Source organism: Arvicola amphibius, chromosome 10 (genome assembly GCF_903992535.2).
Source record: "Arvicola amphibius chromosome 10, mArvAmp1.2, whole genome shotgun sequence".
Classification (NCBI taxonomy): domain Eukaryota; kingdom Metazoa; phylum Chordata; class Mammalia; order Rodentia; family Cricetidae; genus Arvicola; species Arvicola amphibius.
Genome location: NC_052056.1, coordinates 114,241,184 through 114,256,779, shown reverse-complemented (window position 1 = coordinate 114,256,779; position 15,596 = coordinate 114,241,184). Strand labels below are relative to the sequence as shown.

Here is a 15,596-nt window from a genome sequence, read left to right as displayed (position 1 = left end):
AGGAAACAATACTGTTGCTCAGATTCTACTCAGTTGTAAGTGACTTTATGTCAGTGGGCCCTGCAACATATATGAAAGAGACCAGTTGCTGCGTGGGATATACACAGTGCTGGGACATAGGATAGGGTAGAGTAGAGTGCTTTTAGCATGAACAGGCCCTGGATTTACTCTCTGCCACGGACCTGTAGGACGTACATACTTAGGAAAGCAATACAGAAGCACAGAACATTCAAACTGCTCGAAGTCTGCTAAACAAATTGAATTTGTATTTTAAAGATCTTCTACCATGCTCTGCCATGATGCTGACAGACCACATTTGAGAGCCTGTCAGGCTGTGGTCTGTGAACAAGTTAACACAGCACTTCTGGTCAATGCTTGTCCTCCATAATTGATTAAATGACATGGTACAAACTAAAAGTGTTCTCCTTGGGCGAAAAACATAATAATTAACTAATTCTATCTTTAGTTAGGGGCAGTTCATCTTCTAACTTACTTCAGAAAGTGTGTGTCCCTACAAACGTGAGACAGCTTCAGGATTTGTGTTTGTGAAATTACATATTAATAAGTGTGCATTGGGGTTTCTTGGGTGAACACATAAATCAGGCTCTGTGTAAGCACAGTTATACTGTTTCTGGACATGCTGCTTTAACTGTGAGAATTAAACCAAGATGGTGCTCTTTTTAGCAATAACAGTTTGGTTTTTGGTCCTGAAGCAGAAAGAGGAATGGAGTATCTGTGTATGTTATCTGTATGTGTGCAAGAGGGAGTCTTTTCTTTCAAACATTGCCCTCTGTTCAAACACCAAGTTAGAGGTCTGAGGATGCAGTTCAGTTGACGGAGGACTTGCCTTTCATGCCTTAAGCCCTGGGATCATTCCCTAGAATCTCACAAATGCAGGATATTGGCACATGCTTGTAACTCCAGCAAACAAGATATGGCTGCAGGAAGGTCAGAAGTTCAAGTAACCCTGTGGGTGGCCCTGGATTGTGTAAAGAGAGTAGTCTGAGCAAGCCATGAAGAGCAAGTCAGCAAGCAGCACACCTCCATGGCCTTTGTCAGTTCCTTCCTCCAGGATCCTGTCCAGAGTTCTTGCCTGGACTTACCTGGATGATGAGCTGCAAGCTGTCATGGAATAAAACCATTCTTCCCCTAGTTGCCTTTGGTCAGGATGTTTTACCACAGCAATAGAAAGGCTAAGTGAGAAATTGGTGCCACATCAAAGGGTATTGCTCTGACACAGTCGACCTTGAGATTTTGGGAGGATTGTGGTGGCCTTTGAACTTTAGGCTGGAAAAGCTGCTGAGTGTTGAGAGCTCAGTGGGCCGTTCTGTGCGTGCTTGGAAGACAAATAGTGAAAGAAATGTAGACGCTGGAGGCGCTGCTTGTGATGTTTTAGAGGGAAGCAGACAGTCAATATCACTTGTGTGATATTTTAATGGAGAACAGCTGAAGTCAAACCTTTCCTTTACTGGTACAATTGATACTGGTCAGAAGGAGCTGAGAAATCAGTGGTGATTAAGAAGAGACCAGCATCACTGAAGATCATAAATCTGGGACTATTTCCTCAGGGACAGGATACAGAAGTTGTGGCCAGCACTGGCAGGTAATGTTACCCAGGTAGTCATGAAGGAGTCGAGGAGACAACTGAGGTTTGATACTGTGAGTTAGGGCTGGAGTCTCTGAAGACAGGTCAGATGAGGCCATTGCTGAAGGTACAACCTCGGTTGCAGTAGAAGCCCCAGGATCGAAGGTGCCATGGAGAAAAGTTGTGGCTTGGTAAAATGTGGCATGGGCAGAGTCCTTCAAGAGAGCCTTGGAGACGCTATGGATGAAGGTGCAGCCGAGATGAAGAGACCCTAGAACTTTGGAGAGGCCTGTAACATGGAAGAACAGCAAGGACAACAGCAGCCATGGAACCAGTCAGCCTTGAGGGAGTGTGTGCTGTGCTAAGTGTGTGGAGCTAAGAAGATCACCAGTCACAGAAATACGGCAAATGAGCTGTACACTGTTGGATTTTTACTAGAATGTGAATGTAACTGTTCTCTGGTTCTTCCCTCTTGGAATAAGAAAGTATTCAACTTGTTTTTTATTTTATATGAACTTATAGTTATGAGAATTTGGATACTTAACAAAGAGCCTGAACTTTAAAAGCACTGGAGATTTTAAACACTATGGGCTTTCAAAAGTGAACTGTTTTTTTTTTTTTTTTACTTGATATCAGTATTAATGTGAGATTATAGGGGAAGAACAAGAATTTTGGGAAAGGGTATGATTTAACAGCAATGGTAACAATGTTTCAAGTTGACAAGGAGTCAACTGTGCTGACCATTTTTTATGTCAACTTAATAGAAGCTAGTATCACTTTGGAAGAGGGAACCTCACCTGAGAACACCCCCCACCACCACCACTGAATTGGCCTATGGTGCATTAATGATTGATGTGGGAGGGCCTGTCCCCCAGGAAGTGGCATGGCCCCTGGCTGGGTGGTCTAGAATGGAATAAGACTGCAGGCTGAGCAAGCCATGAAGGGAAAGCCCCTGAGCAACACTCCTCAGTGAATTCTGCATCAGATCCTGTCCCCAGGTTCCCGCTCTGCTCTAACGTGCCGGGATAATGGACTAACTACAAACTGTAAGATGAAACAAACCATCTCTGCCCAAAGTTGCTTTTGGTCATGGTCTTAGTCACTGCTCTGTTTTTGTGAAGAGACACCGTGACCAAGGCAGCTCTGATTAAGGAAAGTATTTGATTGGGGGGCTTGCTTACGGTAGTTTCAGGGGTTTAGTCCATTATTGCCATTGCAGATAGCGTGGCTGCAGGATGGTGCTGGAGAAGTAGCTGAGAGCTGCATGCTGATCCCCTTGCACCTAGCAGAGAGAGAGAGAGAGAGAGAGAGAGAGAGAGAGAGAGAGAGAGAGAGAGAGAGAGAGAGAGAGAGAGAGAAGCCTTTGAACCTCCATGCTTACCCCCAGTGACACACTTCCTCAAACAAGGCCATACCTCCTAGTCCTTCTATTTTTTTTCAAATAATACCACTCCTTGGTGACTCAGCATTCAAATATGGCCTATGTGGGCCATTCTTACTCAAACCACAGTCATGATGTTTTATCACAGCAATAGAAAAGCTAACAAAGACCCCTGAGTATGCCATCCTCTTCATTAAAAGTGTGTGCTTGAGTGGGGATTTCCCCATACATATATGAGCTGGTTATAGCATAGTGACTTATATCCAAGCTTTGTTCTTAAAAAAATAAATAAATAAATAAATAAAACCAGGTTTAAATTTCAGTGGTAAAATTCAGAACAAAGTACCTCAAATCTGCATCTCAGTCTCCACGCTTGGAAATAGGAAGATAAAAATGATATCTTACCTGAGGTTTAATCAGTTGTGCCGTTTTTATCACGGCCTACAGCACATGCTGACAACTAAATAAATCGTGCCCCGTTACTAAGACACCGCATGTTTTGCTTTTGCCACATTGTTTTGCGATGCATGATTCTTGTTAAGGCTTCTTAGGAAGTGTTCCCCCAAAGTCCATGCCCTGAAGGGTGTAGTGTTCAGAGATGGGAGGCTGAGCAGTGACTGGATCTTGAGGGTCCTAACCCGCGTGGAATATTGGAAAGCCAGGACTAGCTGGAGGAAACAGGTTCTCGGAAGTGAGTGTTATTTAGGATTCTGGGCCCTGGTTGACTGTCTCTGCTATTTCCCTACCTCCCCCCCCAGTTGTGATTGCAGTAAACAGCCTTGGTTCACCAGGTGCTCTTCACCAGGATTTTCTGTGTTGTTTGTTTTTTTAATGTGTTACCACTGTAACCCAAAGCAATATAATAGTCTGTACAAGATATGAACATTGTTATTTGTATAACTTAATCTAATGCTGGATTTGTAGGTTTGCAGTAGATTGAAAATTTGTATAGGGCATGTTTTTTTTTTTCATGCAGCATACTTGTTTAGTGTTCACTATGTAAGGCCTTGGCACTAGGAACCCATAGCATAGCCCCTGATATGAAGGCCCCTGGTACAGGGAAGATGTGGACAGATAACTCTGGCCAGGGGTAAACATCACCTCCATCCAAGCTGCTGAGGAGCTGCAGAGAGAGGCACAGTGTCAGTCTGTCACCATTTTCATAACCACAGGAGGTTACAAGGGAACACTGAGCTTAGTGGTGTTGGGGAGCACTGTGTGTGAGTTGGGGAGCGCTGTGTGTGAGTTGCTCACCCACATGTAGAAGAGAGTCGATAGATGAGGAGTAAGAGTCTGCAGTTCTTGGGGTTTGTCTCAGAGCAATAGGTTTGGGCACCGTGCGTGTATTTATTTATAATGGGTTTTAAACACTTGGAATGGTCAGTGATTTTAACCATTCTCACATAAAATTTCCCTTGATATTTTCATCTTTAAAGTTTAAATAAGAAAGGAGATATAAGAACAGATAATGGGATTTATATTATCAAATGCATAATATTATATGTGAAGTTTACATAACTAAACTTTTTATGGGTGTATTGACGCTTTACTAAATGATCATTTCTTTTGCTTGGGATCTTTGGTGTGGATCTATGTATCTTTTGGCATCTTGTATTCCTTTAAACAATTTCTTTTAATAAGTGTTTATGCTATTTTTGCCCAAATAGTTCATCCCAATTTCCTGACAATATTATTGTTACATTTCTACTCTTCTCATAGTCATTGTTTGTAAACCAAGTCTTACTGAAATTCTGATGGATTTTGCTTTTCAGATGGTATTAATACTTGTGTTTTTTTTTTTCTTTCTGAAACTAAACTTCTGACACCTTAAACAACAGATTGACCATTTTTTATAGGACTGAATTTATTCCAGCCACAAGTAATGCTTATAGTTTTTCTTTTAATATTTGCATTATGTTTCGTTTTAGTCCCAGGAAAAGAGCTCTGGGACTTCTGGTACAGAGTGCCAGTGAAGGAGAGAGTTAAACCCAGCATGTGGTTGCAGTATAGGTGCTTCTTCATCTTGTCTGGCTTGCCCTAACTTTTCTTCCTAGCTTGTCCTTTTAAAAGTTTACTTCTTATGCAGTTCTGAGTGACTGGGGGTGTGAGTTATCCCAGTGTGTGTTTGGTGTGGTATGTTTGATTTTTCAGCCACTATGATCTTCCAAGGTTTATTCTCACTCATTGGTGAACAACACAGGGCAGTTTTCCTGCCGAGTCAGCATGTAATCTTCAGGACTGCAGAAAAGGTCTAAAGCTACCCAGAGCATACCCGAGACATTTCGAGCTTATCATAAATTAGTAAAACTGGTATATTTAGATTTAAAATCTCCACTGCCTTCTTCCCTCCCATTCAATAAGTAACAAAAAATAAATCATGGTTTTCTTCTTAAAGAATTGATTTTGAAAACTTGACTTTATTTCCAAAATAAGGTATTTTATATATTTAAATGTATTTGTTTTAAAAACCCTTAAAAATATAAAAACCAGTTTTGCAGTTCTGAGGGGGATTATAGATTAGAAAATGACTTGCTGATGTAGCTTTGTTTTCTGCAATGCATTATCTTGATTTTGCAAGTGAACTTTCAAGTTTTTTGTTTGTGCAACTAAGTTTCTGTGACCTTTCTTCCTGAATGAGCAGCACAGCCTATCTGACACATTAGGACTTTGTCCTGGCAAGGGTCAGTTTGCAGAAAGCTTTGAGTTGGTCTGTACTGCCTGGTTTAAATAGCCAGACACCTGCTGAGCAAGCCTGTGAATGGCTGTGCAGGCTTCCTCACTCGGGCTCGGCAGGGCTGGAGCACAAAGACCGCGATTGTTACCCAGTAAGCCTGAGTCACATCCTTCTACCAATCGCCTTAGGAGGGCTGGTTACCATGGAATCCACCATCTGTTCACTCCCCGCTGCCGGAATGTGATTATCCTTGCTGGGCTGAGAATGTGGGGTTAGCAAAGCAGCCTGTGTAGTGTGAGATTATCTGCAGTGCACTGGGCATTGGGAGACTCTGGCTGGCTTCACCGGAAGAACAAATGAGGGCAGTTGTGCTCCAGCCATTTGTGACTTGTAACCACAAGGAAATAAATCAGCTCTCCTAGGGTAAGTAGCCTGGCGCTGCATTTCCAGCTTGTACGGCATTTGGTGTGAATATCATCTCTCTGTGGTCAAGGAAAGGAAGCCCTAAGCTCTTCGGTAAGACACCCCCTGATACGCTTACACCCCGTCTTATATTGTTTTCAGACAGCCTGTACCATTTACGTGTTGGAATTATCCTGTAATGTTTAAAAGTATCTCCTGCTTGTGAAAGTGTACTGTGATCTCTGAATATGTGGCAAATAGACAGTCATCTTGTAATGGCTTCTACGGTGAATTACACCGGTGTTCTTACTGAAATACACCCATGGCCACAGCGGGTTCAAGGTTTGTTCTTTTTTAAGGAATGACTCCCGCCGGCGGCATTTGTAGATTTTGCAGAATTAAGGTTTCTGCTGGAGCACATGTGTGGAGTGTGGTGCTGATGGAGTGCTTCTGTCCGGGATTCAGGGGCCGGAGCATGTGGAAACAATGTGACAGATGGGGGGCTCCACGATCAGGGAGGGCTGAGCCCCGGCTCGCCTCCCTGGCAAGAGCTTCCTTTGTGATTGTTGCTTCTCCTTGTCCACAGCTACTTAAAATGTGCGTTGCATATTGTAAGCCGCAGAAGGAAATTTTAATTTTAACAAATGGATGACTGACATTTTTCCCTGGTGGCTCAGAGGTTGGTAGCTCAAACAAGGGACTACTATGTCCTTTGTAAAGCAGCATTGTATCTCCTTCCCCCGAACTGTGCCCTAAAATAAGAAAGTGTGAAACAAAAACAGCTGTCTGCTCTGGAGACGTCTTTTGTGTCAGTATCTCTGCTGTTGAAACCCCGGCACGAGCACCCCGAGTTTGGCTGGTCTGCCATTTTATCTTCTGTAGGGAGGGCCGCAATCGGTGGCTCTGCCTGTGCAGTTCAGTCAGGCTTGAACTGGGATGTCCACTTGGGTGTTAATATTAGTGAGCCAGTGGCTACTTGGGGAGCTAGAAACAGTCACCGGTCACAGGCACTGTGCTTTTTCTTTTTGAACCGTATGAAATAGTTAGCCTGGCATTTCTCAGGGACTCATGCTTGTATTTCATTAATAGTTTTCAAGCCTATTTTTGTGCAGTGCTGGTGCTAACTGTAGTTGACTATAGTATTCTGCATTTATATTAATTTTCAAAAATATGCAAATCAATCTAGGTACATACTATCTTGAAGAGACATCTTTCAACAATACTAGACATTTGTCTACCTAAAAACTTCCTTAATGACTATACAAAGTTTCCAGTTAATCTTGTGTTACTCAGAAAATTTTTTTTACTAATCAAAATCAATAAACATTTTAAGGTTTATAAAGTCAAATCATGTACATTTAGGTATTATTGTTGCTCTAATTACCCTGTGAAGCATGCTTATCATAGGCCTTGGCTGTGGTCATTCTATCTGCTCTTCGCCAGTTAACATCTGTGACTGTGCTACTATTTTCCATTTACCAACTTCAATTAGCAAGGTGGTATTTCTAAGTGGAGATCCGTCACGATGTTGTAGGCTTTGGCAGGTAAACTTGGAAGCATATTTCTTAAGATCCTGCTTGTTCAGGTTTCTAGCATAACAAATAATAAACCCATGAAGTGTAGTGAAGTACGATCAAGATCTTTAGCAGAATTTTTATATTGAAAAGGAAACGTGGCCTGGTTGGATGTAAAACAGTCTCAGTGCCCAGCTAGCTATCTTACCTGTCAGAGCACAACACTCTCATGAAAGTCCAAGGCAGATATGGACTAGTGAAAAGAAAGAATTCACTCGAAAGAACTGAATGAGCAGTCACTCACCTATGACTTTACAAAGGGGCTTTCATTTTGTCTTATGTGAATAACAATGTGATGAATATTTTTCTTTTCTATAATTAAAAATATTTTTATCTGGGTGCATTTAAGATGCATTACTTTAAAAGAATAAAAAGGTTCAAAGGCTTTGTTATATCGGCCACTGACAAACTTAGCAGCTCTAGAGGGTGACCCCAACTGAGATTAGTGAAGAGCACAGGCAGGGCCAGCGTGCCGAGCGAGCGCTGGTGGTCCCTACCCAGACACTCCAAGTGCAGAGGGCAGAGCTAGATGATTAGTCCTCACTTCGTGTGGGTTTAGACCTTGTAAGAGCTCTGCTTCTACTCATGGCCTTTCCACACTGGTACCAGCCCTGGTGCTGGCTCCTTTCATGACGATTGAGAAGCCACGAATTCTCAGGTCTGTTGAGAGCACTGGCTTTGCTTGTCCCCATCTTTCCAAGGGCGGGGGCTGCTAGCTTTCAGTTTTTCTTGTGCCTTCTCCTAACTCTCCCAATGCTGTCTTTTCAGTTCTCCAATGTAATTTAGGAATTATGTGTGTTTTATGTTGATAAACATGTAAAATGAACTATTCAGAGTTCTTTCTCATAAAAATATTAAATAGGAAACAAGTGGGAAACTAAATGAAGTTCTAAGCATGATTCAAATCATCACTGTGATGGCAGACAGAAAATCACCCTACTGTCAATGGTCGTATTTTTTGCTGTTTTATTTTGAGCCATAATGTTGAAATGCTGCCTATAAGTAAGTTGGTCATAGGACTAATACTGGTGGTTAATTTTGAATAACTTTCTTCCTGTTTTATTTTTTTAATTTTATTCAAATTTTTTAGTTAAATCCTTCTTTCTCTTTAGAGCATAGAGTCACTCTTTTCAAATTCATTCTTTGAGGCCCCTGTGACCTGCTTTGTCGTTGAGCTGGGATGATGGAGTAGAAGTGGGGGTTTAGGTCTGAAAATCAGGGTGTCCTATCATTGCTAGCAAATGCTGCTCCTCTGAGAGGCACTTGGCGCTGCCCGTTTGTTGTTTGTTTTGTTGTCGTTGTCGTTGTGTAGTAGACGTACTGAAAATTCTTTCCTCCTCCCCCACAATTCTGTATTGTCATGATTTCAGGTAATACTTAGAATGAGATAATACATGAGCAAAATTCTGTGTTGTGTTAGATGCAAAGCCTGTAGCACATGCACGTGGAAACGTAAAGTCACATAGAAACTGCGTTTGGGAGCAGCCTTTCAGTTTGTCCTAGATTCCAGCGCTAGCTGGTCTGAGTTGTCCTTTTGTGTCTCATTGACTCCTGAGCTGCTCTGCTATACAGAGGCAAGGTTCCCTTAATGTTGCAAGGAGTCAGCCTCTTTGGGCCACAAAGAGCCACTTCGTGGACAGCATGATTTTTCTTTTTCTCCCTCAATTCAGGTCACCTTATTCTGGGAAGGTGCCTAGAAACACCTTATTCTTAGAAGAGTTTTTTTTCTGTAGTGCTTGGCTCTTTTGTAACCATGTGTCCTTTCTTTCTCCCCTCTTTATCTGTCACAACCTTCTCTAGTTTTATTTGTTGATTAGTTTTTTTGTTGTTGTTTGTTTGTTTAGGTTATGGGTTTCCTAGTCTTGGACTCAGATGAGTGAAACAGACCTGGTATATTCACACAGGCAGTCAGGCTAACTTGAAGTTTTTAGTTCCTATTGTGTATCTGTGTATACACATTTCTGCAAAGATCCCAATAGAAACAGAATCATTTAGCTTTTAGCCCCACTTTAGAGAAGAATTTCAGGCCTATGAAGATGAAACAGTTATCCCAGGTTACAAAACCTGTGAAATTGCTCACGTTGGTTATGGCAGGCTAAATATAGAACTGAGAGCGAAGTCACTGACTTTACTCCTCTAATGAGGAGCGAACGGGGGGAAGGTCTCCCTAAAATCCCACTCATAGAATTTTCGGTGAGTACTGAGAACACAGGTCTAACATACTTTTCTCAGTTATCAAATTCACAAGAAACACAGGTTTCTTATGAATGTTTGACATTTAAAGAGGCAAAGCTGTCAAACCAAGTAGATTCCCAATGCTTAGTTTGTATGTTTTCTCCCTATGACTGTCTGTACATGAACGTTAAATGACAACCAGGATCTTGATGGGTGACTCTGAGGTAGACAGAGCGGAGTTGGGTAAACACTAGGAGAGAGATAGTCCAAGGTGAAGGGATAGCTGTACTCTGCGGCACACACCTGTCACCTAGATATCTGCTGCTGTTGTGGCCCAGCGGGTCTCTTCCTTGGACATCACAATGCTCAGCCTGGGGGCTTATCTCATTTCCACTTCCTCTATTTCTTCACCAACCACGTGTCCACCTTTCCTAGGAACCCCTTCATGCCCTCCGGACCTTCTGTGACGATGTTACTGTCATTAGTGTTAACTTTTCATTTCTCCATATAATAGTTATCGAATGTTGACTTTGTGCTAGGTGCTAGGATTTGGTGCTAGGGTGCAAGCTTATTGGTGAAATTTTCACAAAAGAGGGATAAGACATTATAAACATAAAAAGAAATAATTGGACTTTTAAGCAATGTCCGTTTTCTGAAGACAGATAAGTGTTGAAGGGTTGGGGTAGGAAGCTTTAGATTAGGTAATCAGGAATTGTTTATATAAAAGAGTCTCATTTAAGTGGGCTACATTAAATCACAAGACCATCATATGTGGTCCAGGTCCATGGGGTGTGGTCTTTACCTCTGCAGGGAGAAGATGCAGGGTGCATTAATAGGATTATATAGAAATCCTGTTGACGGGCTGGTGAGATGACCACTCAGTGGGTAGAGATGCCAGCTGCCAGGTCCAAGGACCTAACTTCCAGCCCTTTCGCATGGTAGAAGAAGGGAACTGACTTCCTCAGGTTGTCCTTTTATATCTACATGTGTGCCCTTCCTCCCAAACACAAATTTTAAAAATAAGCCTTTGGCTTCTTGTGCTAGGAATGGGCACAGCGGGTCTATTTCTTTTATAACTTAATGCTATGTATGTGCCCTTTGTAAACCAAGATGTTACTAGACATGCTTGAGAAGACATTTCAGGACAGTGGGGATAAACATCAGCATTTAAAAGCCCAGCACAAAGTCAGCCATCATGGCTCACACTTGTAATACCAACACTCAGAAGGCTAAGGCAGGGAATTGCTGTGAGTTGGATGAAGGTCATGTCTTATCCTTGGTATGACTATTTTTAAAGTCAACACACGAAGTGAAAGTTGTGTAGTCAGAAGTGTCCTTGAGAAAGGCCTTAGGACAGGATAGCTGTGAAAATCAATCTTGTCGAAGTCCGACATGCTGAGAATGGATCCTTCCCCGTGAGATAAAATGATTGTTTTGCATGGGGTAAGGAGTGTGTGCTGAGGGCTCACCCATGGAGTCACGATGACTAGAAATCATGGCAGCACCTGCTTTGTAATCTCTCTCTGCACCATGTCCACCCTCCTGCCACACCACCTTTGAGCGTGCTCTCTCACACGCAGTGGCCTTCTCTCTCTACAAAGCATATAGCTCCATTTGAGTAACTTTAAATTTGATTAAGAGGGGTTCATCATCATCGCCTAGGAGATTGATTTTGCTTCGTCACAATTTCCTGTAGATTTAAATTATTAATAATTGTTTTGCAGGAATTCTATGATAAATATAAAAATGAAAAGGTAAATTAAAATGTCAGAGAGAAGATAAGCCTGTTTCAGATAATTGTTACAACAGGCTGCTTTGTGTTTACACTAGAGAGTGCACAGCAGTAAAAACTGTAAGGATAAACTTCCTACCAATTGTGCTGGCTCAACAACAACTTTATGATTACCATTTGTACTCAGATTGAAAATTACACAAATCTTGGTAAAAGGTATTTCAAAGAGGACCTGAATGTGGAACTAGGTGATGGTAAAGCCCCTCACAGTCCCAGTGCTGTTAGGGAAGTAGCCCGTGCTCTCAGAGCTGAAGAAGTTCGATGTCCGGGGAAGATCCCGTGCTGCAGACCACAGAACTTTTACAGGAGGAAGAGCAAGAGTGCGAATGTCTTCAGAGTGTGCGACTGAGCAGCAGGCAGTGAGGCTGACTCATATCTTGAAAGCAGATAATGCATTCTGGGAGAAAATTGTAGGGTACTAAGCTGTGGCTTTTACGTCCTGTGGTGTCTTATTTTCTCATTTCTTGTATGGCCAAAGCAGTTTTAGGGAGAAAGGGCTTATTTTGGCTTCAGATAGAGGGGTCCATCATGGAGAGGAAGGCACGGCAGCAGAGCATAAAGCCAGCCTGGCAGTCAGGAAGGACAGGGAAAATAGCAAGTGGGGCCAAGCTTCCCACCTCCCACCCACTCGCCCCCCTTGCCATACTTCCTCCAGAAAACAGGGCCACCAGCTGGGGGTCATGTGTTTCTAATATATGGGCCCTCTGCTGGGCGCTTCCCATTCAAACCGCAGCAGTGGTTATGGAGAAGTGTGGCAGTACTGCTTGGACAGGCTGTGCTGTGACATCAGACTGCTCGTTGAACCTTCAGATCTTACCGTTCCCTATACAACGAAGACCTGTAATGTGGGAGAAAGCTGTGTGCCTGAGCATAGTTGCTGCTAGTGTGAAGTTGCACTAGACGTCCCTCCTCTTTGCTGGAAATGGCCAAACTCCATGAAGACTACGCTGACCTCAGCATCAAACTTTTCTATAAAGCTGACGTTTCTCCTTTACATAATGGAAGGGCACGGTGTTTGCATACAATTTCTAGTATTGAGCAGATCAGATGGAATCTCTCCATATCAAAGTTAGTTGCTATTGCTGTGATAAAGCAGTAAAGGCAGGCTTGCCCCCAATAATCTCATCTTAGTAACTGAAGTGTATTAACACCAGGCTCTTAAATAACGGGGTGCAATGGTATGGGAAAATGCCGTGGTTGCACAAGGAGAAAGAAGCGTTCCTGTCCTGTCCAGAAGCAAGACAATGTCACTTTTGAGACAGCTATACACTGACTCTTAAGAGAAATATGAGATTGGCCAGGTGGTTAAAAGTTTCTAATAACAGAGGAACTTACATTAAAGCTGAAAAACTATAAAAGAATAATGCAGGTTTGCAATATCAGAGTGTGGGGTTGGGTGTGGTGTGCACAGTGAGGACTGTAGATAGAGCACTGACTTTGGTTGCTGTAGCTATGTCCTGGTGAGTTTGTGGAGTGAGCTCACAGATTTTAAGCTGGTGATCTCTGTGGTTCTGTGCATCTTCTGGAGCTATGACCTTGACAGCTCCATGGGGGTACAGGGCCTTGACATTTCCCCAAGGAGCAGTGGGACAGCAAGCCATCAGAGATAGGACAGTGGCACATGGACCTAGGAGGGACGGAACTTTCAATGAGTAGAATTATTAGGACAGCAGTTAATTGGATATGTGAAGGCTGTTGGAAGATTCAGAAGTGTTGAAAATAGCTTTTCAATGTGGGTAGATGAAATATCATTAGCTAATGATGGTGTCACAAAGAGGAAGTAGAATTGAATCCCATAATTGACTCCAAAATTTCATTTAATTTCTTATCACATGTTTAACTGATCCTGATTGGTATATGAAATTTGTGCCCTTTACTTAAATATTTAATTAAATATCCTCTTTGTCAGTCTCATAGAGTACATTCTGAATACTGTTACCATCACACCCTATCATCTCCCTCGTACCCTAGATCCTATCACTACCCTTCCTAGAAGTCCCTTTCCTACATTCCTATTGCTTTTAAATTAGCATATAAGATGGAAGGTATCATTTTGACGTGTTTTAACTGTGTGCTTTCCATCCTGCCCACCCACGTCTCACCTAAACCCAATACTCTCATGCTGGCCTTTCCCAGCTTCCCATCAGCAGAACAGCAAAGGGTGACAGGTTTTTAATTTTCTTCCTACCTCATTCCTTGACTTCTCACATCCATTACCATTTAAAGTTGTTGCCTAAGGCGACTAAACTCTTGCTGATGGCGAAGGCAGAAGACAGCCCCTGGATTCTCGGTGTAAAGCTAATACACACACACACACACACACACACACACACACACACACACACACACGTTCACGGAAAGCCTGACCCTAATGAGTTAGCTACTTTGTCGTATACTTTAGTTTAAGGTACTGAAGCAGTGTGAATGTAGAAGACAAAAGTGGCTAAGATTTGGTTTTCTTAGAAAATGATAGGAGGGAATATTGCCATTGACTAAACCCCTTAAACACACTGCCAAATCACCACTTTCCCTTAATTTTTGTGTTCTTTCTCTAAAGTTTTGTCCATCAGCACCAAGCTCGGTTGAGCCTTGAAGTAGTCCATGTAGGGCTGGGCAGGTCCACTTATAATTCTTATTTTACTTCATGCTTAGATTTGTGACTCTTTGGAGATGTTTGAAGACAAACCACATAGCCTAGAAATATCAGAAGAAAAGGAAAACACTTGGTATCTCACAAATACATTAACCGTATAGAGAAAGTACTCTTTAGCTCACGCATGTAAGTTATATACAGGTGGGGTCCAAGATGCCATGAGACTAAGGTAGTGACTCCCACGCTGCCCCAGTGTTCCTGCTTTTTTAGCTTAGCAGAGAAAATTAGTTTCTTCCAATTTCTGCAAGCTCTGGGCCCATCCTTGCTTAGTTCTCCCTGCTGAGGTAATGTAATAGGAGGTGGTAGAATTGGCCGTGATTATGTGTGCTCATGAGTGCTTAGCTAAAGGCCCATGGGTAGAAATTGCTAGATAAAGCACTTAATGGAAAGAATAAGTCCTTCTCAAGCCTCCTTAAAGTGCTTGAGGCTAAGGAATTGGAGGCTTCGCTGGTAGAGCTGAGAAATTACGGTGAATGGTAAATCTCTTCCTCAATGATCAGAGTCTTTAGGTATTTGTTTTGCTTTTTTTACCTGTCTTTCTGGTTTGCCTTTTGTTGCTGTGAAAAAAAACATCATCCAAAACCAATTTTGGAGGGTAAGGGTTTATTTGGCTTACACATCCAGATCACAGTTCATCACGGAGAAAAGCAGGATAGGAACTCAAGCAGAGCAGGGACCTGGAAGCTCACGCTGCTGCTGCTGCTGCTGCTGCTGCTGCTGCTGCTGCTGCTGCTGCTGCTGCTGCTGCTGCTGCTGCTGCTGCTGCTGCTGCTGCTGCTGCAGTGACTAAAGAGAGCTGCTGTTTACACGCTTCCCTGTGGTTTACTCCATTCGCCTTCTCAGACTACCCAGAAGCACTTGCACAGGGATGGCCCCACCCACTATAGGCTGGGTTGTCTCTCACTAATCAAGAAAATGATCTGGCTTGCCCACAGGCCACTTTTATGGAGTCGTTTTCTCAGTTGAGGTTCCCTGTTCCTAGATTGACTCAAGCTTGTGTCAGTTTGACAAAAAAAAAAAAAAACAAAAAAAAACAAAACAACAAAAAAAAAAAAACATAGACCACAATCCCTACTATTCTTTTAAGACTATCTCTGCTGGCATTCAGCATTGGTGGAGCCATTGCACATAGCCTACTTGTTTCCTCCTGGATTGCTTAAAGCCCGCCTCCTTCTGACAGTGCTGAATGAAACAGGCAGACAGAACCTGTGTTCTTGAGGATACTTGTGAGTGCTTGTAACTTTTGGATATAGAAATGAAACCAAAAATCCACAGAAGAAGGCAGATTTGAATTTTTAAAAACCTGATTTTGGATATCTTTACTCCCTTTCAAGCTGGAGGCAAGTGAGCTCTTTTCCCC

The 15,596-nt window shown here is 42.5% G+C and overlaps 1 protein-coding gene across 3 annotated transcripts in view; it reads left to right on the top strand.

Moving 5' to 3' along the window:
- Positions 1-5,678: 5,678 nt before the first annotated feature.
- The window catches only part of Fgd4 (FYVE, RhoGEF and PH domain containing 4), a 120,937-nt gene continuing 111,019 nt past the window's right edge, over positions 5,679-15,596 (top strand). The window contains exon 1 of one of the 3 annotated variants that reach the window (XM_038344852.1): positions 5,679-6,063. The gene's annotated coding sequence lies outside the window, so the exon portion shown is untranslated. Of the gene's footprint in view, positions 6,157-15,596 lie in introns of all 3 variants that reach the window. The other 2 variants (XM_038344849.1, XM_038344850.1) reach the window with 2 other exon arrangements.